This window comes from Aythya fuligula, chromosome 1, assembly GCF_009819795.1.
Source record: "Aythya fuligula isolate bAytFul2 chromosome 1, bAytFul2.pri, whole genome shotgun sequence".
Lineage (NCBI taxonomy): Eukaryota > Metazoa > Chordata > Aves > Anseriformes > Anatidae > Aythya > Aythya fuligula.
Window position 1 is genome coordinate 159,619,835 of NC_045559.1, and position 26,344 is coordinate 159,646,178.

A 26,344-nucleotide genomic window follows, 5' to 3' on the forward strand; every position below is an offset into this window, starting at 1 on the left:
TTATTTTGTTACCAATGAAAAAAGTGACATCCTGTAGTCCTTACCCTTCAAGTGATGTCCAGCCGAAGAAGTGGTCCCTCCCCACCCTAGCCAGCCACCCCGTATTAATTGCTCAGCTTGACGTCATAAGGTATGGAATATCCCTTTGGCTAGTTTGGGTCAACTGTATTGGTTCTGACCCCTCTCAGCTCCTGCTGCACCCCCAGCCTCCTCAATGGCAAGGAAATGTGAGAAGCTGAAAAGTCCTTGACCAGTGTAAGCGCTGCTCTGAAACAATTAAAACATAAGCATGTTATCAACATTATTCTCATCCTAAATCCAAAACACAGCACCATGCCAGCAACTGGGAAGAAAATTAACTCAATCCCAGACAATTATATTTTGTAATATAACATATTTCTTATTATTATTATTAACATGATAATCTGGTTACCTCAGTCCTTGATTTCATAAGCACACAAACTTCCAGAAGACATATTTTTCCAGTAGTCCATGTTGCAGTATTGCTTTGATATGTTGTCAGTAACTTTATATTTTGATTCTCTTCTGTAATGTGAAGGAAGCTTTTGAGCATACATGCTATCTTCTTTGATATCGTTCTAAGCAAATGGAGCTAAAGTAGCTCAATGACTGAAAAAATTAAGGGACAATTCAGCAGCCATTCTGTTCCCATAAAAAAGAAAGAAGCATATATGCAGTAAATGATAACAGGAGGATAGTAAGCAGTAATAGGATATATGCAGTAAAGTGATAATATGAGAGCAGTTCCAACAAACACTGGCAAAATTCAAATCTATGGAAGCAAATAGATTTCTAATTTAGAAATATAGATTTTTAATTTGATCACCATAACGTGAATATCATGTTAGTAACAAAGGGAAAAAAAAAAAAGAAAAATCTTCTATACATAAGGAATGATCAAATTTCCAGAGTAAGATTAGAAAAGGGCACCAGAGAGTACTGCAAAGAGTTGGCACAGATATAATCAAAAGATTGGAGAACTAAAAAACAAACAAACAAACAAAAATAACAAAAACAAACTTTTAAAGTTATTCTCTTAAAAATAAATAATTTGTGAAAGATTATTCAGAATGATGAAGCAGTTTTGAAAGTGAGAGCTGGAAACCTACTGAAAGAAATAACACCTTTTTTTTTTTTTTTTTTTTAAGATATTTGAGAACATCAGTAAACTACGTCTAACTCATTAATATGTAAATCTGAGACAAGACTTAAACCCCTTTGAATATATGACAACTGTCCAGTCCCTTGTAGAGTTTGGAAAGAACAGAGAGTGGCTATCATCTGCCCAGAATGTGTTTGCAAATATAAAATTTTGCTGAGGCGATCGGCTCCGGGGCAGACGTGTTCTGCAGCAGAGCAGGGGACCGAGGCGGGCAGGGCTTTTTGTCCGGCATCGAGGCCACTCGGGGGAGCCGCCGGGACCCGGCTGTCCTCGCGAGGGAGGCTGACGAGGCAAGGGCGGAGCCAGCAGCGCCCCCTCCCAGGCTGTTTAAAAGCTGCCCCTAGGGAGCGCAAACGACTAGGAGCGCGGCGAACAGGACGGGCAAACAGGGCATGGCACGTCGAAGGGCGTGGCAGTTTGCGTGGCAGTTCGCGCGGGCAGGGCGAGCGGGGGGCCCATCGTCGCTCTGTTGCAGCTGCCTCTCCCTTCGGTGCTTGTAACCTGCTTGCGTAGAACCTGACCATGGTATCGACCAGGCAGAAAACCGTGGCCTCCGCATCTTGTGGGGCATCTCCAGCCACGGTTGCCAGTGTGGCTACTCAGATGGAGGGCTCGGGGAAACACGCAGCCGTCCAGGTCCTGGGCTGCAGAGTGTGCCCCAGCCTTCTGTCGGTCTCCGACAGCAGTGGTGGGTATGCCTGTGGGAGGTGTGCCCAAGATGAAGAACTGCTCAGCCAGGTAGCGGAGCTCCAGGAGGAGGTGAACAGGCTCAGGAGCATCAGGGAATCAGAGAGGGAAATTGACTGGTGGAGGTGCGCTCTACCCTCTCTGAGGCAGGCTCACGAGACTGCCACGGCACAGGCGTCTCCTGTTACGCAGAAGACGGAGGTTCCCTCCTCCTGCCAGGCAGCGGGAGGAGACCTAGATCAAGGGGGGGAATGGAGGCAGGTGCCTATTTGGGGTGGTAGGCGAGCCCTCTCTCTGCCCACCTCACCTTCTCATCTACCCTTAAATAATCGATATGAAGGACTAGAGCAAGACAATCTAAATGACAAAGTAGACAAAAACCCGTCCCAGTTGGAGGGGGCGCCTAAGACAATGCGACCTACACGTCGCATTGCCACATCATCCTTCAAAAAAGAAAGAAGGGCTATTGTTATGGGGGGCTCCCTCCTGAAAGGGACAGAGGGACCGATATGCCGACCGGACCCAACCCGCAGAGAAGTCTGTTGCCTCCCTGGGGCTCGGGTGAGAGACTTTGCCAAGAAAGTCAAGCGCCTGGTACGGCCCACTGACTACTACTCGCTACTGGTCTTTCAGGCTGGTAGCGATGAAGTAGCAACGAGAAGTCCAAAGGCGATCAAAAGAGACTTTAGGGATTTGGGGCGACTACTTAGAGGATCAGGGGCGCAGGTGGTGTTTGCCTCTGTCCTTCCGATAGGGGGGATCGAAGCTGAAAGGCGTGCTGTTCACATAAACTCGTGGCTTCGAGACTGGTGTGACCGGCAGAATTTCGGTTTCTTTGATCACGGGAAGGTCTATGCAAAACCGGGCCTGATGGCACTGGATGGGATGCGCCTCTCTCGGAGAGGGGTAAAGATCTTTGGTCAGGAGTTGGCAGGGCTGATAGATAGGGCTTTAAACTAGAGTCGAAGGGGGAAGGGGCTAAAACCAGGCATGCCGGTGAAGACCTAAGGGATGGTACGCTAGAATCAGAGGGGCTGTGTGCCAGTGAGGTCCTTCAGTCAGATCCACAAGGTGCTGAGTGTAAGGAGACGCACTTGAAATGCTTTTACACAAACGCACACAGTATGAGGAATAAAATGGATGAGCTAGAAGTCCTGGCCCAGTCCTGCAACTACGACATCATCGGCATAAGTGAAACCTGGTGGGATGAGTCCTGTGACTGGGGTGTTGCGATAGATGGTTACAGGCTCTTCAGGAGGGACAGGCAGGGTAGGCGAGGTGGTAGGGTGGCGATGTATGTGAAGCAGGGGCTGGACTGTGTGGAACTTCAGGTCGGCGATGGCAAAGTTGAGAGCCTCTGGGTAAGGATCAAGGGACGAACGAATAAAGGGGATGTCGTTGTGGGAGTCTATTACAGACTGCCTGGCCAGGACGATAGCGCCGATAAATTATTCTTTACAGAACTAAGAGAGGCCTCGAGATTAACTCCCCTTGTCCTTATGGGGGACTTCAACTTGCCGGACGTTAACTGGGAGTGCCACACGGCTGACACGAGCAGGTCCAGGAGGTTCATGAAACACCTAGATGATAACTTCTTGGTGCAGGTGCTAACGGAGCCAACTCGGAAAGGTGCCCTCCTAGACCTGTTGCTAGAAAACAGAGAGGGTCTGGTGGGAGATGTGGTGATTGGTGGCCGCCTCGGTCATAGCGACCATGAAGTGGTTGAGTTCAAAATTTATGGTGACAGAAGGAAAAGTGCCACCAAAACCTCATCCCTAGATATGGGGAAAGCGGACTTCAGGCTGCTCAGGGAACTAGTCAGCAAGGTCCCCTGGGAAACTGCTCTTGAAGGCCTCGATGTCCACCAGTGCTGGTCACTCTTTAAGCGATGCCTCCTAGAAGCACAAGATCAGGCAATTCCAAAATATCGCAAGGCAGGCAAGTGGGGCAGGAGGCCGGCGTGGCTGACCAGGAACATTCTAATGGAGATTAGGCGGAAACAGAGAGTGTTTCGCTACTGGAAGGAGGGCCAGGCGTCATGGAAAGAATACAGGGATGCTGTTCGTGTTTGTAGGGAGAAAGTTCGTGTGGCCAAAGCACAGCTAGAGTTGAAGCTGGCTGTGTCTGTGAGAGAAAATAAAAAGGGTTTTTTTTAGATATGTAAATGGAAAAAGGAGAACTAAAGAATACATAGGGCCGCTCCTTGATAGGGAAGGTCTCCTCACAGACAATGACATAGGCAAAGCAGAGACGCTTAACGCCTTCTTTGCCTCTGTCTTCAATGCCGATGATGGGCTTCGGGACCCAGGGTGCCCTGAGCTGGAGGGCCGGGACGGTGGGGATGACAAACTCCCAACTGACCCTGAACGTGTGCGGGATTTGCTACTCCACCTGGATCCCTACAAGTCCATGGGTCCGGATGGGATTCATCCCCGGGTGCTGAAAGAGCTGGCGGACGTCATCGCGGAACCTCTCTCAATTATTTTTCAACGATCCTGGGAATTTGGAGAGGTCCCGGTAGACTGGAAGCTGGCAAATGTTGTGCCAATTTTCAAGAAGGGTCAGAAAGAAGACCCTAGCAATTACAGGCCTGTCAGTCTCACGTCAGTGCCTGGTAAAATCATGGAGAAGTTGGTTCTCGGACTTATTGAGGCGCACCTGGGGGACAAAGCAGTCATTGGTCCCAGCCAGCATGGGTTTGTGAAGGGTAGGCCCTGCCTAACTAACCTGATTTCCTTTTATGATAAGATCACCCGTATGGTGGACCAAGGGAAACCAGCTGATGTGATTTTTTTGGACTTCAGCAAGGCTTTTGACACGGTTTCCCATAGGATCCTACTGGACAAAATGTCCACCATACAGCTAAATAAAAACATCATATGATGGGTGAGCAATTGGCTAACGGGCAGGACCCAAAGGGTTATGGTAAATGGGGCTGTGTCAGGCTGGTGGGCGGTCACCAGTGGGGTCCCTCAAGGCTCCATTTTAGGGCCGGTACTTTTCAATATTTTTATAAGCGATCTGGATGTAGGAATAGAGGGTATTTTGAGCAAGTTTGCTGATGACACCAAACTTGGAGGAGTTGTGGACTCAAATGAGGGCGTAAAGGCCTTACAGAGGGATCTGGACAGGTTGGAGAGCTGGGCGATCACCAACCGCATGAAGTTCAATAAGAGCAAGTGCCGGGTCCTGCACCTGGGACGGGGAAACCCTGGCTGCATGTACAGACTGGGTGATGAGACGCTGGAGAGCAGCCTAGAAGAGAGGGATCTGGGGGTCGTGGTAGACAGCAAGTTGAATATGAGCCAGCAGTGTGCCCTGGCAGCCAGGAGGGCCAATCGTGTCCTGGGGTGCATCAAGCACAGCATCGCTAGTAGGTCAAGGGAGGTGATTGTCCCGCTCTACTCTGCGCTGGTGCGGCCTCACCTCGAGTACTGTGTGCAGTTCTGGGCACCACAGTATAAAAAGGACATGAAACTGTTGGAAAGTGTCCAGAGGAGGGCTACGAAGATGGTGAAAGGCCTTGAGGGGAAGACGTACGAGGAACGGCTGAGGTCACTGGGCCTGTTCAGCCTGGAGAAGAGGAGGCTGAGGGGAGACCTCATCACAGTCTACAACTTCCTCGTAAGGGGGTGTCGAGAGGCAGGAGACCTTTTCTCCATTAACACCAGTGACAGGACCCGCAGGAACGGGGTTAAGCTGAGGCAGGGGAAATTTAGGCTGGACGTCAGGAGGGGGTTCTTCACAGAGAGGGTGGTTGCACACTGGAACAGGCTCCCCAGGGAAGTGGTCACTGCACTGAGCCTGTCTGAATTTAAGAAGAGATTGGACTGTGCACTTAGTCACATGGTCTGAACTTTTGGGTAGACCTGTGCGGTGTCAAGAGTTGGACTTGATGATCCTTAAGGGTCCCTTCCAACTCAGGATATTCTATGATTCTATGATTCTATGATTCTATGAGAGAGGGGAGAGAGGGCATGCGTGTGTATTTAAATAAGGACAGTATTGGCCTCCTGATAACCAGATACCACCAAGTAACTGGCAGGCAGAAAGCATGCCAAATTGCATATCTGACCTCCAGCTTTTCACATACAGTAGTGGAATTCTTGTGTGTTATCAAGCAGGCCTGCATGTTTTATAAGGTGCTTTCAAAAATCTCCCCCTGAGGGAAACAATTAAATCCTCTTTAAGAGAAAGAGAAACATATTCACGTACACTCAAAATGGGAGAAAATTAAAAACATAAATACTAGACAAACACAAATGATTTCATGTTGACAGGTAAATACTATTATGTAACTCAACTGATTCTGCAGTGGAAAACCTATAATCAAAAAGCAGAAATCCTTTTACTATTTTTCTGAAGAGTATATGACATTAATAAAAAAGAAAAATTAATCCTGAAATGACTCATAAGAAGTAGTGTAGTAAAACTCTAATGTTCATATGAAGACTTCTGAGCCAGAATCTTCTTATGATTATGATAAAAAAAAAATCCTAATTTTAAGAAATTAGAATTATTATTAATTGATTGCATACAGATGAGTAATGGTGTGTGTTCTTTCCTCCACTTAAACAATGATTTAATAATTGAAGAGAAATGATCAGTTGGAGAATGCTGGTGTTTACAAACATATGCACTCCTTTTTGATATGAAAAAGAAACGTGCTCATGTACTCCTTACACTGAAGGAAAGGCTCCTTACCTCAGGCCCTCTTCCCTTTGGAACACAATTTTCACCCCCAACTCTGAAATAATAACTGTCTGGAATTATAACTGTCATTTTAAAAGGAGAATGATGAGCTTCACAAACATACATTTCCATGTTTACTGCATCTTTGACCATGAATATAAAGTAATATCAAATATAAAATATAAAGTAATGATCATGACATGAATTTAAAATGTCTGTATTTTAAACAACTTTAGCTGGTATTGTCATATAAGTAATCATTATTCCAATAATTAATACCTTCAAAACTGATTAATGAAAGACTATTGTCTCCCACCTTCCTTCACCCAAAATATTCCATGTTGTAAAACAAATATGCATTAGATTCTTTTCTGTGATTTAACTCAAAGCAATGTATTGCTGATCAAAATTGAAAGAAAATCAAATAAACAAATAAAAAATATTATCCAGATATTCTTTTATTCTAATATTTCACAAAGAATAAATACAGCAACCTATTTATTATATTAAGCTTATTTTTAGACTTACATACAATGGAAGATCATTAAAAATAGTTAAACTCAGAAACATTGAAAAATAATTCAACAATTCATGTAAGAAATATTTATCTCAGTTTATCCTTGGTTAACACACATACAACTGTTTCTCAAGCCTCTATCATCCTAGCACTCTCTTCACTGAACTATAAATTACCAAATACAGGTAACTGTGAACCAAATACAGGTAATGGTGAAGTGCTAAATCCCTACAGCTGATTCTTCATCATTAATCCTTTTTTTCTTTTCTTCACGTGAGATTTCTAATTAAGGACAGCTGCAAACTGCATCCCTGACAGTAAAGCATGAAGTAAATTTTTGATTTTTCATTTTCGCTTCTCAGGAGAGATTTAACATCAGGGAATTTCACTTGAATCGTAAACCTATGTGACTTTCTCATTTTGATGCAAATCTTTTCCCCTCCTTGATATTCATTATTCCTGGCAATGGGTTTTCTTTCCTATGAACTCAAATTTCTGCTAAACATTTTACTTTCATTTGTTGCCCAAACCCTCACTTTACCTCAAAGAAAAAACAAAACAAACAAACAACAACAACAACAAAATACCCAGAGGTCCTAAGTCCCGTCTCATCACTCCATTCACATATCCTGATATTGTTTCATTTGACTATAGGAGTTATCCATCTTTCCTCTTCCCATGCTCTCTATGTCCATTTTCAGAGTTGCAAAGAATCAATACAGAGAATTACAAAATAGTAGGAGCTTCTGAAAACAGAATATACTTATTAAAAACAACAGTAACAAAAACCCAAACAAAACAACAAAAGTTTGAGCTGATTACTTTGTTCAGAGGATTAAAAAGATCAATTTATCAATTTGAAAGTTGAGAGAAAAAAAAAATGTATTTTCAGTGACTGAAGTAAAAAACAAAACAAAACACATTCAGTTCACTATTTAATATCATGATTTAGTGTACTGGCCTCTTTTTATTGCCTTTCTTTTGTTACAAACAATCTATTAATGTGCCTCCATTGAAGAAATATACTGCTTATTCCTCAGCAAATTAAATATCATTTCTCCTGGGTTGTTTCCAGTTATAGTCAGATTTAACAACCAGTTCTCTGGGCAAGTAGACCAGACTATCATCCCATGCAGCATATGTGTGCTACAGAAATACTTGTTATATGTGAAACCAAAAAAGAAAAAAACTATTATTAGTCTAAATGATATCTTAAAACTCTTTTACATTTATTTATTTATTTATTTTATTTTTATTTTCATTTATTTATTTATTTATCCCAGGTCAAATCACTATAGAAAAGGAAGGGAATTAAAAAGTGGCAGAACAGAAAAAGACTGAATGATAACAGAGTTTAAAATGTTCTCCATACATTCCCTAGTGTCTTCCTCCTTGGTAATATGCTGTCGTGGTTTAACCCAGCTGGCAGCTAAACACCACGCAGCCGTTCGCTCACCCTCCCCCCTCCCTCTCTGGGACGGGGGAGAGAAATGGAAAGTGAAGCCCATGAGTTGAGATAAAGACAGTTTAATAAGACAGGAAAATAATAATAACAAAATAATAATAACAATAATAACAATAATGTTACAATGGTGATAATAGGAAAGTAATAATAATATGTACAAACAAGTGATGCACAATGCAATTGTTCACCACCCGCTGACCGATGCCCAGCTTAACCCCGAGCAGTCCGGCCCCCTCCCCCCGGCTAACCACCCCTATATATTGTTTAGCATGACGTCAGATGCTATGGAATACCCCTTTGGCTAGTTTGGGTCACCTGTCCTGGGTCTGTCCCCTCCCAGCTCTTACTGCACCCCCAGCTTGCCTGTTGGCAGGACAGAGCAAAAGGCTGAGATGTCCTTGGCTTGGTATAAGCACTGCTCTGCAACAATTAAAACATCGGGGTGTTATCAGCACTCTTCTCATCCTAAGCCGAAACACAGCATTCCACCAGCTACTAGGAAGAAAATTAATTCTGTTCTAACTGAAACCAGGACATATGCTCACCCTCACTTTGGGTCCTAATTAAGGTTTTGTTCTGGGGAGAACAAATACAGTCAGTGCTCACAGTATTTTGTAGGGAGGAATATGGTGTTGGTGGGAGTTTCTTCTTGCTGTCCATGAAAAGTCTGATGACGCTGATTAAGTTCTGCCTCTTTATGCTGATACTGCTTAGGGTCATTTCTATTTTTATTTATATATAATAATCACAAACAATCAGTTACTTGTCATTAGCAAATGCAACCTTGTAAACTGAGTAAAAGCAGTTTTAGGAATAAGATATCACAAAGAAAAGCAACTAGATTTTTTTTTTTTTTTGCATAGATTTTTTTTCTTTTATTTTTTTTCCTTTTTTATTTTGTGTATGTGTATATATAGATTCACATACATAGAGATTAAAAGCATCAATAACTAGTTGTTATTGCCATCTACTACTTATAACAATAATATTTTATAAAATATTTAGCAGTTTACTCTCTTGGTCAAGTGCACTCTAAGACGTAAGCAGAGTCCTAGTCTTTAAAGATTCCCACTAATGACATTCCATCTTCACTTTCTGACAGCATACAAGTATGCACTACCTCCCAATGTTGCATGAAATGCATATGAAGAGAGCTAAAGAACATTTTGGTTGGGTCAGAATGTCATAGAAACATAAAATCTTAGGACGGTTTGGGTTGGAAGAGCCCTTAAAAGTCATGTAATTCCAACCCATCTGCCAAGGGAAGGGACACCTTCCACTAGATAAGGTGGCTCAAAGCCCCTTCCAACCTGCCCTTGAACACTTCCAGGGATGGGGCATCGTGGTGTTCTTACCCTGCTACACAGCTGAACTCCACCACAACTGCTGTCTCACTCCCCCTCCTCAAAGCGAAAGGGGAAGAAAACACGATACAAAGGGCTCAAGGACTGAGACACTGACAGGGAGATCACCCATGAATTAACATCACAGGTAAAACAGACACAGCATAGGGAGATTAATATAATTTACTGCCTGTTACTAGCACACTAGCATAGTGAGAAACTAAAAGCAAACTAAAAATACCTTCCCCCTAACCACCCTCTTCTATGTCCTCCTCCTAAGCAGCACAAGGGAATGGGGGCTCATAGTGCATCATCTCTGCTGCTCTTTCATGGTCACTCTTTGCCCCTGTTCCAACATGGGGTCCCTCTCACAGGATGCTATTCTTCCAAACCTGATCTTGTGTGTGCTTCCCACAGGCAGGAGCTCCTGCATGGGCTGTCCACGGGTACAGCCCAGAGTCTGCTCCTGTGGGAGCTCTCCATGGGCCACAGCCTCCTCCAGGCCACATCTACCTGCTCCACTGGGGGCTCCTCCACAGGCTGCAGCGTGGAGATCTGCTCCATGTGGGACCCATGGGCTGCAGGGGGACAGCCTGCTCCACCAGGGGCCTCTCCACAGGCCACAGGGGAACTTCTGCTCTGGCCCCTGGAGCACCTCCCACTCTCCTGCACTGACCTTGGTGTCTACAGGGCTGTCTCTCACTCCTCTCTCCCAGCTGCTGTTGCACAGCAGTTTTTTTCCCTTTCTTAACTCTGATGTCACAGAGACACAACCAGTGTCACTTACTGGCTTGACTCTGTTCAGAGGTGGGTCCCTTTTGGAGCTGACTTTAACTGGCTCTTATTTAAAAAAGGGCAACTTCTGTCTGGACTTTTTTCACAGAGGCCACCCCTGTTGCTCCCCATTTGCCAAATGTAAACCATTGTTTACATTGCCATGTAAACCCAATACAGGTTTTCCCAATTTCTCTGGGCAAACTGTTCCAGTGCTTCACCACCCTCACACTAAAGAATTCCTTCCTACTATATAATCTAAATCTACCCTCTTTTAGTTTAAAGCCATTATCCTGTGTCCTATCACTACACACCCTGATAAAAGAATCCCTCTCCAGCTTTCTTTTAGTCCCTCTTCAGGTACTGGAAGACCACTGTAAGGTCTCCCTTCTCCAGGCTAAACAAGTCCAACAATCTCAGCACCTCTTCATAGCAGTGTTCCAGTTATCTGATCAACCTTGTTTCCCTTTTCTGGACTCATTTTAATACTTACATGTCCTTCTTATGCTGGGGACCTAGAGCTGAACACAGTACTCCAGGTGGGGTCTCAGAAGAGCAGAGTAGTGGAACGTGGTCTAGTGGATGGTGACTATGTATATGGCAAGGAGTTGGAAACATGATTTTTACAGTTCCTTCCAACCCAAACCATTCTATGATGATCCTCTGACGAGGGTAGAGAGACCTTGCAGAGAGATCTTGACAAATGAGAGTTCTCTGCTATCACCAACCAGTTTAATGAGAAGTTTAAGAAGAGCAACTGCTGGATTCTGCACCTGGAATGGGACAACCTAGATACATGTACAGACTTGGGGAAGAGGTGCTGGATAGCAGCCCTGCAGAAAGCAATCTGGGGGTTCTGGTGGATGGCAAGTTCAATATGAGTCAGAAGCGTGCCCTGACAGCCAAAAGAGCCAATTGTATTCCAGGGTGCATCAAGTCTAAATACAGCATTTCTCACTAGTCAAGGGAAGTGATTGTTCCACTCTAGGGCCAATATGTCCTGCACAGGTCTGGCCTCACCTTGAGTACTGTGTGCAGTTTTGTGTGACACAGTGTGAGAAGGTACATAAAACTGTTTGAGAGTGTCCAGATGAAGGCTATGAAGATGATGAAGGGTCTAGAGGAGAAGATGTATGAGGAGCATCTGAGGTCAATTGGTTTGTTCAGCCTAGTGTAAATGAGACTGAGGGGAGACCTCATAGCAGACTACAGCTTCTTCATGAAGTGGAGGGGCAGGTACTGATCTCTTCTTCTCTCTGGTGACCAGGGATAGAGAGAACTGCATGAAGACAGGGGAGATTCAGGCTGCATATTAGGAAAATGTTCTTCACTGAGAGGGTGGCTGGGCACTGGACCAGGCTCTCCAGGGAAGCTGTCATGGCACCAAGACTGCTGGAGTTCAAGAAGTGTTTGAAGAATACTCTGAAGATATATGGTTTGATTTTGGGGTGGTGCTGTGTTGAAGCCATGAGTTGCACTTGATGCTTCTTGTGGATCCTTTCCAACTCAGAATATTCTATGACTGCAAGAGTCTTCAAAGTGCAAATGTTTCTATTTTTCCTCCCCTTTCTGCAAGAATGGATGGAATGTTTTCACACGAGTACTGAATTATTATTTAGTTCACTGTTTAAGCAGCTGCATAGCATAGCTATTTAAATAAATAATTTACCTTTTTTTGCATGCAGCAAATTACTTTTTCATTAATACAGTTTTCCATCATCCAGTAAATTCCAACCGGCTAAAGATTTATTCACAAATATGAATGTAGACAGAACCTTATTCTCCAAGCTTTCTAGGCAAGCAAAAAGATTGGAATAACATTTACTAGCTCAAATATACAAATCCCAAGATAAATTTACTTCCACGGAAGATCCACTTTTATAAATCCTTAAGAATAAAATAATTATTGCTATAATATTTTGTTGTTGTTGTTTGTTATCTTTTATATATATGTATATATATAAAATTTGCTCCTCTTTAAGAATAGGTCAAAATATCCTTTTTTTTTGGTTTTTTTTTTTTGTTGGTTGGTTGGTTGGTAATTAATCAGACTTGTTTCAGATCATAACATAAGGCTGACAAGACTACAAAAAATCTGAACAGATTTTCTGAGATATTTAGATATTTGAAGAATTAATCACTTAGGTGAGTCTTATGCCTTCAGGACTGGTTTAGCTGACTTCTAGACATTTTCTGTGATTGCACAGGATGCAACACCATAAAAAGCCTTTCAAGATGAAAGAGCTTTTTAGCTCTTAGAGATGAAAAATTCAGGTTTGTTATTTTAATCCTACAGTGTGAATTAAAAGATTACTTCTCTAAAAGTTATTTGTTATCAAGCTGTATTAGTAACAGGCCAATGAGTAATTCTGAAGACTACTGAAATATTCAGAAATTCATATGAATCTTTAGATGGTTAAAGACTCTAGGTCTTTAACTCTGGTATGCCTCAGTGCTAAAATTTTATGTATCATGAGATTTGTAAGAAAAAAGTGGAATTTTAATTATTAGTATTATTATTTTACTTCCTAATGAGCAGTTTATCAAAGGGCACTTACTTATTTGTACAGAATATTTCTAGTTTGTTTGAATTAGAATCTAAAATATTTTATCTATGTTTGTCGTGGTTTAACCCGGCTGGCAGCTAAACACCACGCAGCCGTTCGCTCACCCTCCCCCCTCCCTCTCTGGGACGGGGGAGAGAAATGGAAAGTGAAGCCCGTGAGTTGAGATAAAGACAGTTTAATAAGACAGGAAAATAATAATAACAAAATAATAATAATAATAATGTTACAATGGTGATAATAGGAAAGTAATAATAATACGTACAAACAAGTGATGCACAATGCAATTGCTCACCACCCGCTGACCGATGCCCAGCTTAACCCCGAGCAGTCCGGCCCCCTCCCCCCGGCTAGCCACCCCTATATATTGTTTAGCATGACGTCAGATGGTATGGAATACCCCTTTAGCTAGTTTGGGTCACCTGTCCTGGGTCTGTCCCCTCCCAGCTCTTACTGCACCCCCAGCCTGCCTGTTGGCAGGACAGAGCAAAAAGCTGAGATGTCCTTGGCTTGGTATAAGCACTGCTCTGCAACAATTAAAACATCGGGGTGTTATCAGCACTCTTCTCATCCTAAGCCAAAACACAGCATTCCACCAGCTACTAGGAAGAAAATTAATTCTGTTCTAACTGAAACCAGGACAATGTTATAAAATGATGAACCAATAACGTTGAAATGCTCATAATATCCTGCAATTCACAATATTTTTGTGAATTTACAACATGCAACTTTCCTGTCTAATCTATAAATTGTTATATTGTTTTAAATAATTGTACATTATTTGTCTTGTATTCCATTATCCAAATAAAATTAAATTGTTTTCTTCATTGTATATTTCTAAGGATACAGTCATACATGAAGAAAAAACAGTGATTTGTTTACCTTCATACATGCCTCTTCATGAACACCCAGTGCTCTGGTCAAGTCATTAGTTACCTAATAATCTGTCCTTTACAAAATATCAAATTATGTAAAATAAATTAGAACACTGGAATAAGAAAAATCAAGATCTTTACAGATAGACTGCACAGGTACAGCAGAAATTGTTTTCTTGACATCCATAGTCTCTATGTACATTAAAAACATCTGTAGTTCAACATTTATGTTCTTTGACTTCCAGAAGGTTGAACACAAGATATTACTGAACTTTCTCACATAGCAACCTTGTTTAAAAAAGCAGCCACCTCACTGATTAGAGCTGCTTTTTTTCACATCATTTTCAGTAGCAGAGGAAGACTGCTGAGCTCTCCCTTCCATTAAAGCTTTAGCTTTATTTCTGCCTTAGATTAGAATTTGAATCTTTTAAGCCAATAACTTGCTAAAAATTAACATAAAAACACCTTTTCTCACTAGGCTTACGTTATATAAATTAGTGAAATGATAGAATGGTAGAATTGTTAAGGTTGGAAAAGACCTTCAAGATCATCTGGTCCAACCATTCCCCTACCACCAATGTCACCCACTAGACTATGTCCCTAAGCACCATGTCCAACCTTTCCTTGATCACCACCAGTGACGGTGACTCCACCACCACGCTGGGCAATGCGTTCTAATGTCTGGCTGCTCTTTCTGAGAAGAAACGTCTCCTAATTTCCAATCTAAACCTCCCATGGCACAACCTGAGGCCATTTTATTTTTGATACTTTTCTGGACAGTTAGTTAGTTTCTGGACACCATGTAAGTGACTACAGAAGAGAGCCCCAAGTCATCTTCATTTCTATGCACAACATACGTGCCAACTCTCAGATAAAAGATGCATGAAAGAAAATTACATCACTTCCAAGTCCACATAGTTTTGAAATAAAATCACCAACTCATCATTTTCCATACACTCACATGTACTTTGGGGTCCAGGGTTCAGCCATACGATTGCTTACCTTCACTGGCATGCTCCCAGTGGTTCGGCCTGCCCTCTTCCCCTTTGCTCCCCTGCGCTGGGTGTTGCTTGGAGGTTGTATTAGAATGCATTCTGATCTTTTTATTTTTTTTATATAGTTGCATTTTATTGAGCTATGTTCAATACTTTTTTAATGCTTTCATTTATTTTGTTGAAAGCAATACTAAAACAAATGAACAACAACAAAATAAACACAGAAACCTGCTAAATAAATGTAAGGCTTTCCTCATAATCATACAAGCTTTCAGAAACAGAATAAGCTACAGAAACAGTTAAAAATCTCTGTAGTTTCTGGCTCATGAATTGTTAAATAGCAGCTGTTTTTCTTATCCCTTAAAATTTTATTTCAAACTAAAGGAATTTTGGATTTGGGGATTTAGTTACTCCATTTATATATGTGCCTATTTTCCCTCATATTTTCCTTAAAATATCCTAAATGTATATTTTTAGTTAATAATAATAATAATAATAATAAACCAACAATGAAATTAATGAGTCCATTAATAAGAGTCCTCCAATGCACATGCACGCACATGTGCAGACTATTGATTGTATAATTCTATAAGATATAGAACAACACAAAATAGTACACCAGAGGTGGGATTCACCTCACTGAACTCTACTGTCCCACAGTATAGGAATCCCCACCTGAGATGGCAGTTTAGCCTTCCATTTAATTTGGCCTATTTTAGCTATCTATTTTAAGATTAGATGAACTGAGCCCCAGTACACCTACCTGAAAACCAGCTACCTTGAACAATTTATTAGAGGTACGCAGATATACATGTAAAACTGATGGAACACAGCTGAAAATCAGGTAGGAAAATAATGAGGAATAAGAACATGAATTTTCCTAGCCTTCACAGAGCTAGGGTGTTAGTTTACCACAAAGGATATTTGTTTAGTTTCACATAAAAATTGGATTTAACCCTGCAACCCTTTTAATTTGCATTCTAATGCATACTTATGTAGGTTTTTGTAATCTAGTAAATTTCATTAGGACAGATGAATTTTCAGTCTAGATTTTGTACGTTTCTTTTTTTTCCAGATTATTTTTTAGAAGTATACATACTGATGATAAATTACAAATTATGCTTGTTTGTCCAGAGTAACTGGGGAATACAGGAGATTTTCTCATTATTCTTGTTAGTCGAGAGTAACTAGGGTAACTAGGGCATACAGGAGGTGTCTTGGTGTCACATAGAAAAATCTCCAAGGAGCTATTTTTTCCATTTTATTTATTTATTTATTATCACAGTGACATTTTTAATGTCTCTACTTTCCAGACATGCACCTAGCCCTGGTTCCATCTTCAACTGTCTCATTTGTCTTTGATTCACTGAAAAATAGTGAATCAAATTTAATCTCTCTGCATTGTGCTGAGAGCAGCAATATCATCCCCAGTACTCAGTCCAATGCAGTGTATCTGTGAACACAAACACAACAAAATAATATAGATGCTTGGCATGCCTGTCTGTAAGAGGTCTATCCACGATGCTGGCCTATTTAAACAACAAATATTTATTATCACTTTTGTCTGTCTCCTCTCCTTTTCTTAACTGTAAATGTATTTTGTAGTTATACTGAAATCCTGCTCAAGAGACTATGAACTTAGAAGAATATTGATTGTGAAATGTTACCATTGGTGTTTATGTAGTGCTTATCTTTGCAAAATAAAAATTATTTGTTTATTAATTTATTGCAGGGGCAAGGTTAGTCTCACCTGTCTTTAGCTGTCCAAAAATAGGTATCTTATAGAAGGCATTTAAAATTGTTTGAATTACCTTTCAAAGCTGCTTAGCATTCTCTACCAACAATGCAGAGACCTAAAATGACTTGCACAATCCAGGCTCGTATCTTTTAGTTGATTAAAATGTTTGAAATTAGTTTTAGTCAAATACTGCTCTTGAATTAAGAGGTCTGAAGTTATTCCTACTTACCCATTTGTGAAATACCAAGAGTGTTTTTAATGCAATTCTTGGATTAAAACAAACAAAGAAACAAACAAAGAAACAAAAAAAGTATTTAATTGTATTATTATTATTTAAACTAAATGTATGTTTTGAAAAACATAATTGGTGCATAAAATGACAGAGAATTAAGACTTTTTAGCTATTTTTAATGGATTAGCTTTGTCTAACTGCCAAACTTCCATCCAGCTTCTCTCCCTCTCTACTTCCCTCCTTCCCTTCCCTCAGTGTGGCATGGGAGATAATAGGACAGAAAAGTTCATGAATCAAGATAGGGAAATGGCTTACCAGTTACCATCACCAGGAAAATGTAGGTGACTTGGGGAAAATTAATTTAACTTATTATCAATTAAAATATAGTTAGGTAGTGAGAAACAAAGTGTAACATTACAATAAGACCTTTCCTTCCCCACTTTCCCAAGATCAACTTCACTCCTTCATTCTCAACTCCTCTAAACACTGCTGAGTAGCACAGACTGACTTGTATGTTCAGTACGTAGTAGTTTCTCTCTGTCAGACCTTCCTCTGCTTTCTTATACTTCCACTTTTGCTCTACTCTGGTATGTTTTCCATAGGCTGCAGTCTTCCAAATAAAAAATCTGATCCATCATTGGTTTTCCAATCCTGTCAGGAAGAATCTACTCTGGCATGGGATCTTCCCTGCAACAGATAACCACTGCAGCAACTAGAACACCTCCTCTTCACCTCTCCTACTCTCAATGTTTCCTCTGTTGTTTCTCACTCTTTTTCCTTCCCTCCCTTCCCCTGTCTTGCCCTTAAGAAAGGGAAAAATACTTAAGGTGCTGAGACGGCACCATCTTTTCTGCTGGGCTCTACTGTGTGTTGTGGTGGGTCTGTTGGGGGTGGCTGGAACTGTCTGGAACTAGCCCTGTCCAGCCTATGTGGCCTCTCAGAGAGGCCACCACTGTAACTCCCTGCACCACCCAAATCTTCTTACAGATACCCAATATGCTGTTATTTCACTCCCTGATCAATTTATTTTCCTATTTTTATTCTTCTCAGTCTAAGAATAGTAGGCTTTCTAACACATAGGTCCTGATGCTTGAATTTTAACAGGTTTACAATAAGAATTTAACAATTCTTACAATAAAGATTTGTAAATAAAACCTGAAAATAAGAGAAATAGAAAATCAGTCCCACTGCTGGATAACAGTTTCTGTTCAGCCCCATAAATTTCACAAAGATTAATATAGCTTCTCACACTGGATCTGATGCGCATGTGCATCTATAGGAGACCCTTACATGCCTATGAAGAAATACTTTAGTCCTAAGGTCTAAAAGTTAAAAGCAGTTTTCCTATATTTATAATTAAGTGTAAGTGGTGTGTGTCAAATTTGCTAATAATAACCAATACTTTGTATACCATTCCCAGCAGAAATGGGAATGTGTTCGTAATCTGTGTCCAACAATAGATTGAAACCATTTTTGCCCTTTGCTCACCTTAGTATTTCTGAACTACTGGCATTATTTTCCATCAGGCTGATGTATTTTATTTATTTAATGCTCTGATGTTTATATCATCAGAAATCTTTATTATTCCCAGAATGCTGATACAGTAAAAACAAAATAAAAACTCTAAACTTACATGTATATTCCAACATTTAGATTGATCCAGTAATATAAATTTTATTCCTAGAGCTTAAACTTTTACTGTATTTTTGTTGAGGTTACTTATTTCTTTCAAAGTGTAAGTCAGCAGGCCTGACACGCAGATATTATGTTTAATTTTCCAGCATAGCTATAAAGAACAGAAAGACAAGAGTCAATACTATCTTAATTTTAGAAATGATAATTTTCAAACAGAATTCTTATCAATACTATTTTCAAATTTAAAAACAAAAATATGCTTATTTACTTAGGCTTAAAAAAAAAAAAAAAAATCCAGAAATATGTTAGTAATTTGTTATTTAACTGTGAATTTATAGTCTAAAGACTTTTTTGGAGGTGCAGAGCATGATAGAACTTCATAGGTGATTGAAATGCACACACAGAAGAAAAAAACAAACAAACAAACAAAAAAACCCATCAGTTTAACACAGCAGTTTATATATAATTCAGTATTATACTAAATGCATGCTGAATACAACATTGTGTAAGGATAATATTTTCCCCCATTTCTGTCTCCTTTTGGGCTTTTCAGTTTGGTATATTCTTGTGTAGACTGATGTCAGAGTGAAATTCCTAAGAATGAAGCAGAATGATGGTATTATTATATTCTACAGGTTTGAACACAGTACACACAAACAGTAAATTGGCAAAGCTTTTTAAGTTCTAAGTGGTGCCATTTAAAACATGAAACCCAAATTCCAGGTGTGTTGCTTCAGCACAAAGTACTTCATGTTTAGGTCACAAAACTATTTCAGTAATGATTTTTTTTTTAATGAGATTCCTTTTTATTAAATATGTAATGTGCCTGATCCTAATCTTGCTTATGTTGTATTTGCATTTGTTCACTTGTTTCTCTTTTATCACTGTTTAACATGCATAAGCCTCATAATATCGCAATGCCATACTTCTAATGCACTTCACAAAATATCTATTAGTTATTTATGAAAAATGACTTTTTTCTGCTTAAAATTTAACAGAAACATCATAATGCATAATTTTTGGAATAGTTAATACTGAAAACAAATCAAATATGCAAGGAAATGCATTTAAAAGGAGTTTGCAAATAGCCTACCTAACAGAAACGTCATCCAGGCAGCCATTTATAAAAATTTACTGCTGTAATACACTATTCACTTGTGAAAAATTGTTCTAACTGTTGAACTCACCTGATGTAGGCTTTCAAAATTCTAACTAAATTTATATAATCTATTTCTAAATCAAAACTTGCGATAAGAATAAATAAAGCACTTTGATATTTTTTATCAATTAACAATTTCCATTCCAAACATAAGAGGAAAGTACATGTGCAGATATATATGTATACATATATATATTTTTGTACAATATATTCCAGAAGTATTTGATTGACTAAATAATTGACTGTAATCTCATCATTATATGCCACATTTTTTAGGCTGATTTAAAATTCCCTTTGAAACCAAACTCCCATTAGAGGTAATCAAAATGATGCTTGAGAAAGTTGTTTAGGACTGGAATGACCACAGTTTTCTGCCAGTGTTTTTAAATTGTTCAAGCAGTAAAACAATAAAATATAATCTATGTCAGAATAAAAAAGTGCGAGTATTTACAGACGCACCTGAAGGTTTATCATGAAGGCAGGTAAAAGGTGTTTTTAAAAAGAAAGAAAAACAAACTTGAAATACAAAAGTTTAAGGATGTTATTTAAGGATGTTAAGGATGTTATTTAAGGATGTTAAGGATGTTATTGTATCACCCTTCAAGATGGGAACATAACTTGGACATGGAGATGGGGACATATCTGAAACTAGAGAATTTAAGTGTGATAAAATTTGCTCAAGTGAACAAATGCAAGGAGAAATCTTTAGAACTTTTTTGCAGGTGTCCTGGTTTCAGTTACAACAGAGTTGGTTTTCTTCCTAGTAGCTGGTAGAATGCTGTGTGTTAGCTTGGGATGAGAGGAGTGCTGATAACTTGCTGATATTTTAATTGTTGCAGAGCAGTGCTTACACCAAGCCAAGGACATTTCAGCCTCTCACTCTGTCCTGCCAGTGTGCAGTCTGGAGGTGCAGCAAGATCTGGGAGGGGACAGACCCAGGACAGGTGACCCAAACTAGCTAAAGGGGTATTCCATACCATCTGACATCATGCTGAACAATATATAGGGGTGGTTAGCTGGGGGAGGGGGGCCGGACTGCTCGGGGTTAGACTGGGCATCAGTCAGCAGATGGTGAGCAATTGCATTGTGCATCACTTGTTTTGTACACATTATTAGTAGTAGTACTATTATTATCATTATTGCTATTGTTATTATTTCTCTGTCTTAATAAACTGTCTTTATCTCAACTCACATGCTTCACTTTCCATTTCTCTCCCCCATCCCAGAGAGGGAGTTGGAAGGGTGAGCAAACAGCTGTGTGGTGTTTAGCTGCCAACCGGCTTAAACCACAGCAGTCCTTTTGTAGTCCTTGTAGTGAAGAAAAACAACAACAAAAAAGGATTTATGTGTGTGTGTATATATATATATATATTGAGGAGAACAGGATCATGATTATTTTACATTAAAAGCATTCCAAGGTTTGAAGATTAGCCTCCTGACCAGACTCATCTTGCATTCCCAGTGTCTGTCTTTAGTCACCCAAGCACACTACCTAGAATATTTTGAAGAACACATAGAATAATATGCTGCAGAGGTTAACATAGCATTGAACATATCCAGCTGGACTATGCACAGGCAGCTCACAAGTAAGGTATGGATGAGAAACAGTCATCAAGATAGGATGTGATCACAAGACACGTTTGAAATGTTTTTTTCTATTGCTTTGAAAAACACTATTCAACTGAGTACAAATGCGCACCTGCTCCTGAATTTGCCATAACAGGACATAAATTAATTATATTTGCCATTCTTTGACTTTGAATTTAACTGAAATGGAGCTAGGAGATTTTTTGTTCCTTTAGAAGAAAGAGAGTTTGGGTTTTAATTTGTACAAAATTCATCTACTGTATAACAGTGTATCATAACAGTGCATGGTCGCATACCAGACATTTGATAATTACATTTAAAGTATAATTTGAAGTATTTGAGTTGTTATACATTTGAAGTATAATGCTCACACAACCTGAAGTGTCATCATCTGGTGCCTGACTGACCTAACCATTTTGTATTCTAAAGAACATACACTGATTTCTGAAGACACTTTAAAATCACTCTTTAAGACATACTGTGTTGGTGTTGTTTATGCCCTTTGTGAGTTTGTTATTCCCTGACTCATTACAATCATTGCTACAATTTTGGTTGACAGCAGTGATGTGTGTTTCTCATGGAGTAAACAGGAAGTTCAGGAAGCTGCACCTTAGGTCAAGTCCCTAATGCTTTTACTGTTCTCTAATGTTGGAAGCAATCAAAGAAAGAAATGCTCTCAATCAAAATTTACTGAAATACTTATCATTATTCTTTAGTTTATAGTAGTTTGCATTTCAGCTACTTCTTACATAATAATGTCATTTTCATAAGAGTGCTGGAAAAGTGACAATATTTTAAAACTAAATATTGTTGAGATTCATTTCACCTATTGCTTTAAAAAATGAAGTATTTATGGATTAAACATGTTTCTCCAATACAAAATTCATATTAAATATCTGTGATGAATAGATAACATACTACAGCTTCCCTAGTGAAAACTAAAAAATATCTTTTAGTACTACATTTCTCTCTATAAGATATATTATGTAACTCATCATTCTGCTCTTTTACAAAGAACGTTGTATAATACTGAAAATTGTTTAAAAAACAGTTAGTACTGTCCTCCTGTAATCTCTCGTTCTCTTTCTCACTCTTGGTTCACTAGACAAAGGCTTTGTACAATTACTGTAAAAACAGTTAGTAAGGCCAAATCATGCTTTCACCATTATCCAATAATATGAATTATTAAATATTTTAAAAATATAAAAATGAAAGCTAAAATATTAACTTTTTAAAATACTTTTTTAAAATATTTTTTTAAATTAATAAATCTCCATTGGAAACATCTCAAGCGCAATCAACAAGGACATAAATTGAGATACTGATTATTGACATATGGATATACATTCACTGTATGTGAAATGTCAGCATCTTCTACATGATGTCTGCCTTTAAGCAAAGTGCTAGTCAGCCTAACATCTAAATCTTATTTTTAAATTAAAATAGGAGAGATTTGTTTAAGTATATAATCTGTTCAAAAAATTCTATCAAAGTAGGGATTTGGACAAATGTTCAGTGACCAAAAATGACCACTCAGACTGTTCCAGCTTTTGCTGTAGATATATTAACTTCACAGAATGGTTGAATCATTGAATGTTTTGGGTTGGTTTGGAAGGGATCTTAAAGATCATTTAGGTCCAACCCCCCTCCCATGGCTAGGGACACCTTCCACTAGACCAAGTTGCTCAAAGCCCCATCCAGCCTGGCCTTGAACACTTCAAGGAATGGAGACATCCACAACATCTCTGGGCAACCTGTTCCAGTGCCTAACCACCTTCAATGTGAAGAATTTCTTATATCTATTTGAAATCTACTCTTTTTTATTTTAAAGTCTTTACACATTGTCTTATCACTACACTCACTGATAAAGTCCCTCCCCAGCTTTCCTGTAGGCCTGCTTTAGATACTGGAAAGCTGCAATGAAGTCTCCCTGGAGCCTTTTCTTCTCCAGGCTGAACAACCCCAATTCCTTCAGCTTGTCTTCATAGAAGTGTTCCCTCCCTTTAATCATCTTTGTGACCCTCCTCTGGACTCATTCTAATAGGTTCATGTCCTTCTTATATATCACATCCCTTGACCTGCTGATAATACTTCTTTTGATGCTAAGCCAGGGTATAGTTTGTTTTCTGGGCTGCAAGTGCAAGTTGGCAGCTCATGTTGAGTTTCTCATCAACCAGTGCCCCCAGGACTTTCTCCTCAGGGCTTCTCTCAATCCATTTTCTGTCAGCCTGTATTTGTACTTGGGATTGCCCCAGCTCAGATGCAGGACCTTGTTCTTGGCCTTGTTGACCTTCACAAGGTTCTTATGGGTGCACCTCTAAGCTTTTCCAGGTCCCTCTGGATGGCTTTCCTTCCCTCCAGTGTGTCAACTGCACCCCACAGCTTGGTGTCATTGGCAAACCTGCTGAGGGTGCACTTCATCGCACTGTCCATGTTGTTGATCAATATGGTAAAGAGCGCTGGTCCCAGTACAGACCCCTGAGGAACACAACTCATGACCGATCTCCACTTGGACCACTGACCACAATTCTTTGCGTGTGACAACCCAGCCAATATGTAGGAGTTTATACAGCCTTCTTTTGGCACAATTACTTAAAGAAATGATTTAAAATAATACTTGATTGTGCAGCTCATATAGTTCTCAGACCAAGAGACTAGATATATAAATCTGGCATGGTAAAGCAAAGTTTGTGTGCATGGCTGAGAGAGACAGAAGGTTTTGATGTATGTGATGCTCAGTGGAGATTTTACAAAGGGCCTTTAGGAACATTTGCAAGTAGCCAGAGTCCCGTGCAGAGCAATTGTGTCAGAAGCCTTGCCTCATGCAAAATAAATAAATAAATAAATAAAAATGCTGTGGAATTTATTTTCCTTGAGGGAAGATTTGTTGTTTGCTAATGAATCTTGTATACCAAGCAAAGATTACAGATTTATTTATTTATTTTAAGTTCCCTTCATCTTCATATATTACCTGACAGAAGAGAATCAGCAATAACAATATTTTTCAGATAAATGCAGAAACTTGCATGATGAATTCCGGTTCAGTTTTCATTGTTTCCTTGCCATGGACAGGAAGAAATAACAAGGTAAGTTTTGAAACAAGCAGGTTGTGAAAGGACAGGTGCTATTATTACTGACTATTATTTAGTTGCTAAACCTTGTATAAGCGTAGGATGACAAAACTCATCACTGATGTAGTAGGGCAGAGCCAGCAGGGCAGAGCCAGGAAAGGGCAGCACAGCCTAATCTGAGAAGCTTGAAAAGTATTGCAAAGGTGTGCCTGCAACTCAGCAGCATGTTGCAAGGTCTTGCATAACAGCTTTCACTGGATCTTTGTATTAGTGTCCCAGACTGTAAGATCTCATCTGAGATGAAAATATAAGCTTTTTTATTTTTTATTTTTTAATTATTATTTATTTATTTATTTTCCAACTTCTACAATATGTTAACTATAGGATAAAGATGAAGCAGATGAAGGTAGTGATGTCTTAGATTGCCATGGCTATAAATTCCTGGGATTTAAGATACAACTATTACCATGTACAGTCTTCCTCTTCCTGCAATAGATATGGCTTAAATTTCAGCTGTTGTGGTTTAGTAAATTAATTCAAGTATTTCAAATTTCATGGGATAGCGATAGAAGTTAGTACTCAGGACACACTGGGAAGGTATAAATTGTCTGTATCACTGAGGGGGTAGGTCAACAGATCTACCAGCAGAAAGATTTGTGCAAGTTCTGTTCTGCATAACAATGTTTTTAAGCTACCTGAGTCTTTCTAACATAAATTTCATTTGCATTTGTCTGACATTCTTAAAACATTTAATCAAAAGTTAAATGTATTTAAGAAGTTTGTGATTCACCTTACAGGAAATGGATATCGGTAATTAAAAGCATACATCTGTTCTGGACATTGTACACACCATTTATGCCCATTTTGGAAATAAGTTAAGCTTTATTATATTTTTTATAAAAATGAATAATTTATATTAGTTTAAAAAACAAACAAACAAACAAAAAACAACAAAACAGCACTAAACAAAATTGCCTTACATAAAAACGGAACATTCACAGTGAGGAATATTTTACCTTGAAATTACTTTAGTATCAGCATACTGTCACAATTTGCTGCATGTTTTTCAGTGCTGGTAAACTTACTTCTCTTTTCCATTTGGCTGTGGTATTTTTCTCTCACATGAGTAATTTTCTCTCACATGAGTTATGCAAGTGAGAAAGTGATGAGCCATCTACTTTGGATTGTTACCAAGTCTTGAGAATTTGTGCTTCATGTCTGACAGCTTATAATAGAAGCTGGATTTAATCCAATTTGATACACTACAAGGAGAGAAAGAAAACTCTTACTTTTTTTATTTGTATATTTTTTTTGGTAGTTTTAGCAGATTTAGCATTCACAAAAGCACTGTGTGAACACTCTGGTGAACATTACTGGCCAGCAGTTTCTTAATTTCAGCCACAGAACGAGAAGCAGCACCAATTCCAGTTTTGCCATTTGGCCCAGACTCTTTATTCTGGGGACCAAAAAACATAAAATAAAAATGAAAATAAATAAAAATAAAAATAAAAATAAAAATAAAAATAAAAATAAAAATAAAAATAAAAATAAAAATAAAAATAAAAATAAAAATAAAAATAAAAATAAAAATAAAAACAAACATAATAGTGAGAGGTGCTGAGCTATCTTGGATGTATTCAGCATATTGTATCTTTTATTAAATTGTTAATAGGAATACTAATTAAAAGAGTGACTATCAACAAATGAAATGAAGTACAGGTTATATAACTCCATCAATAACACCTTTTTGCCAACACTCAAATACTTTAATTTAAAAATTAACTGTGTTGACTCATTGTTTTCATAGCAGCTCATTCCATGACAAGT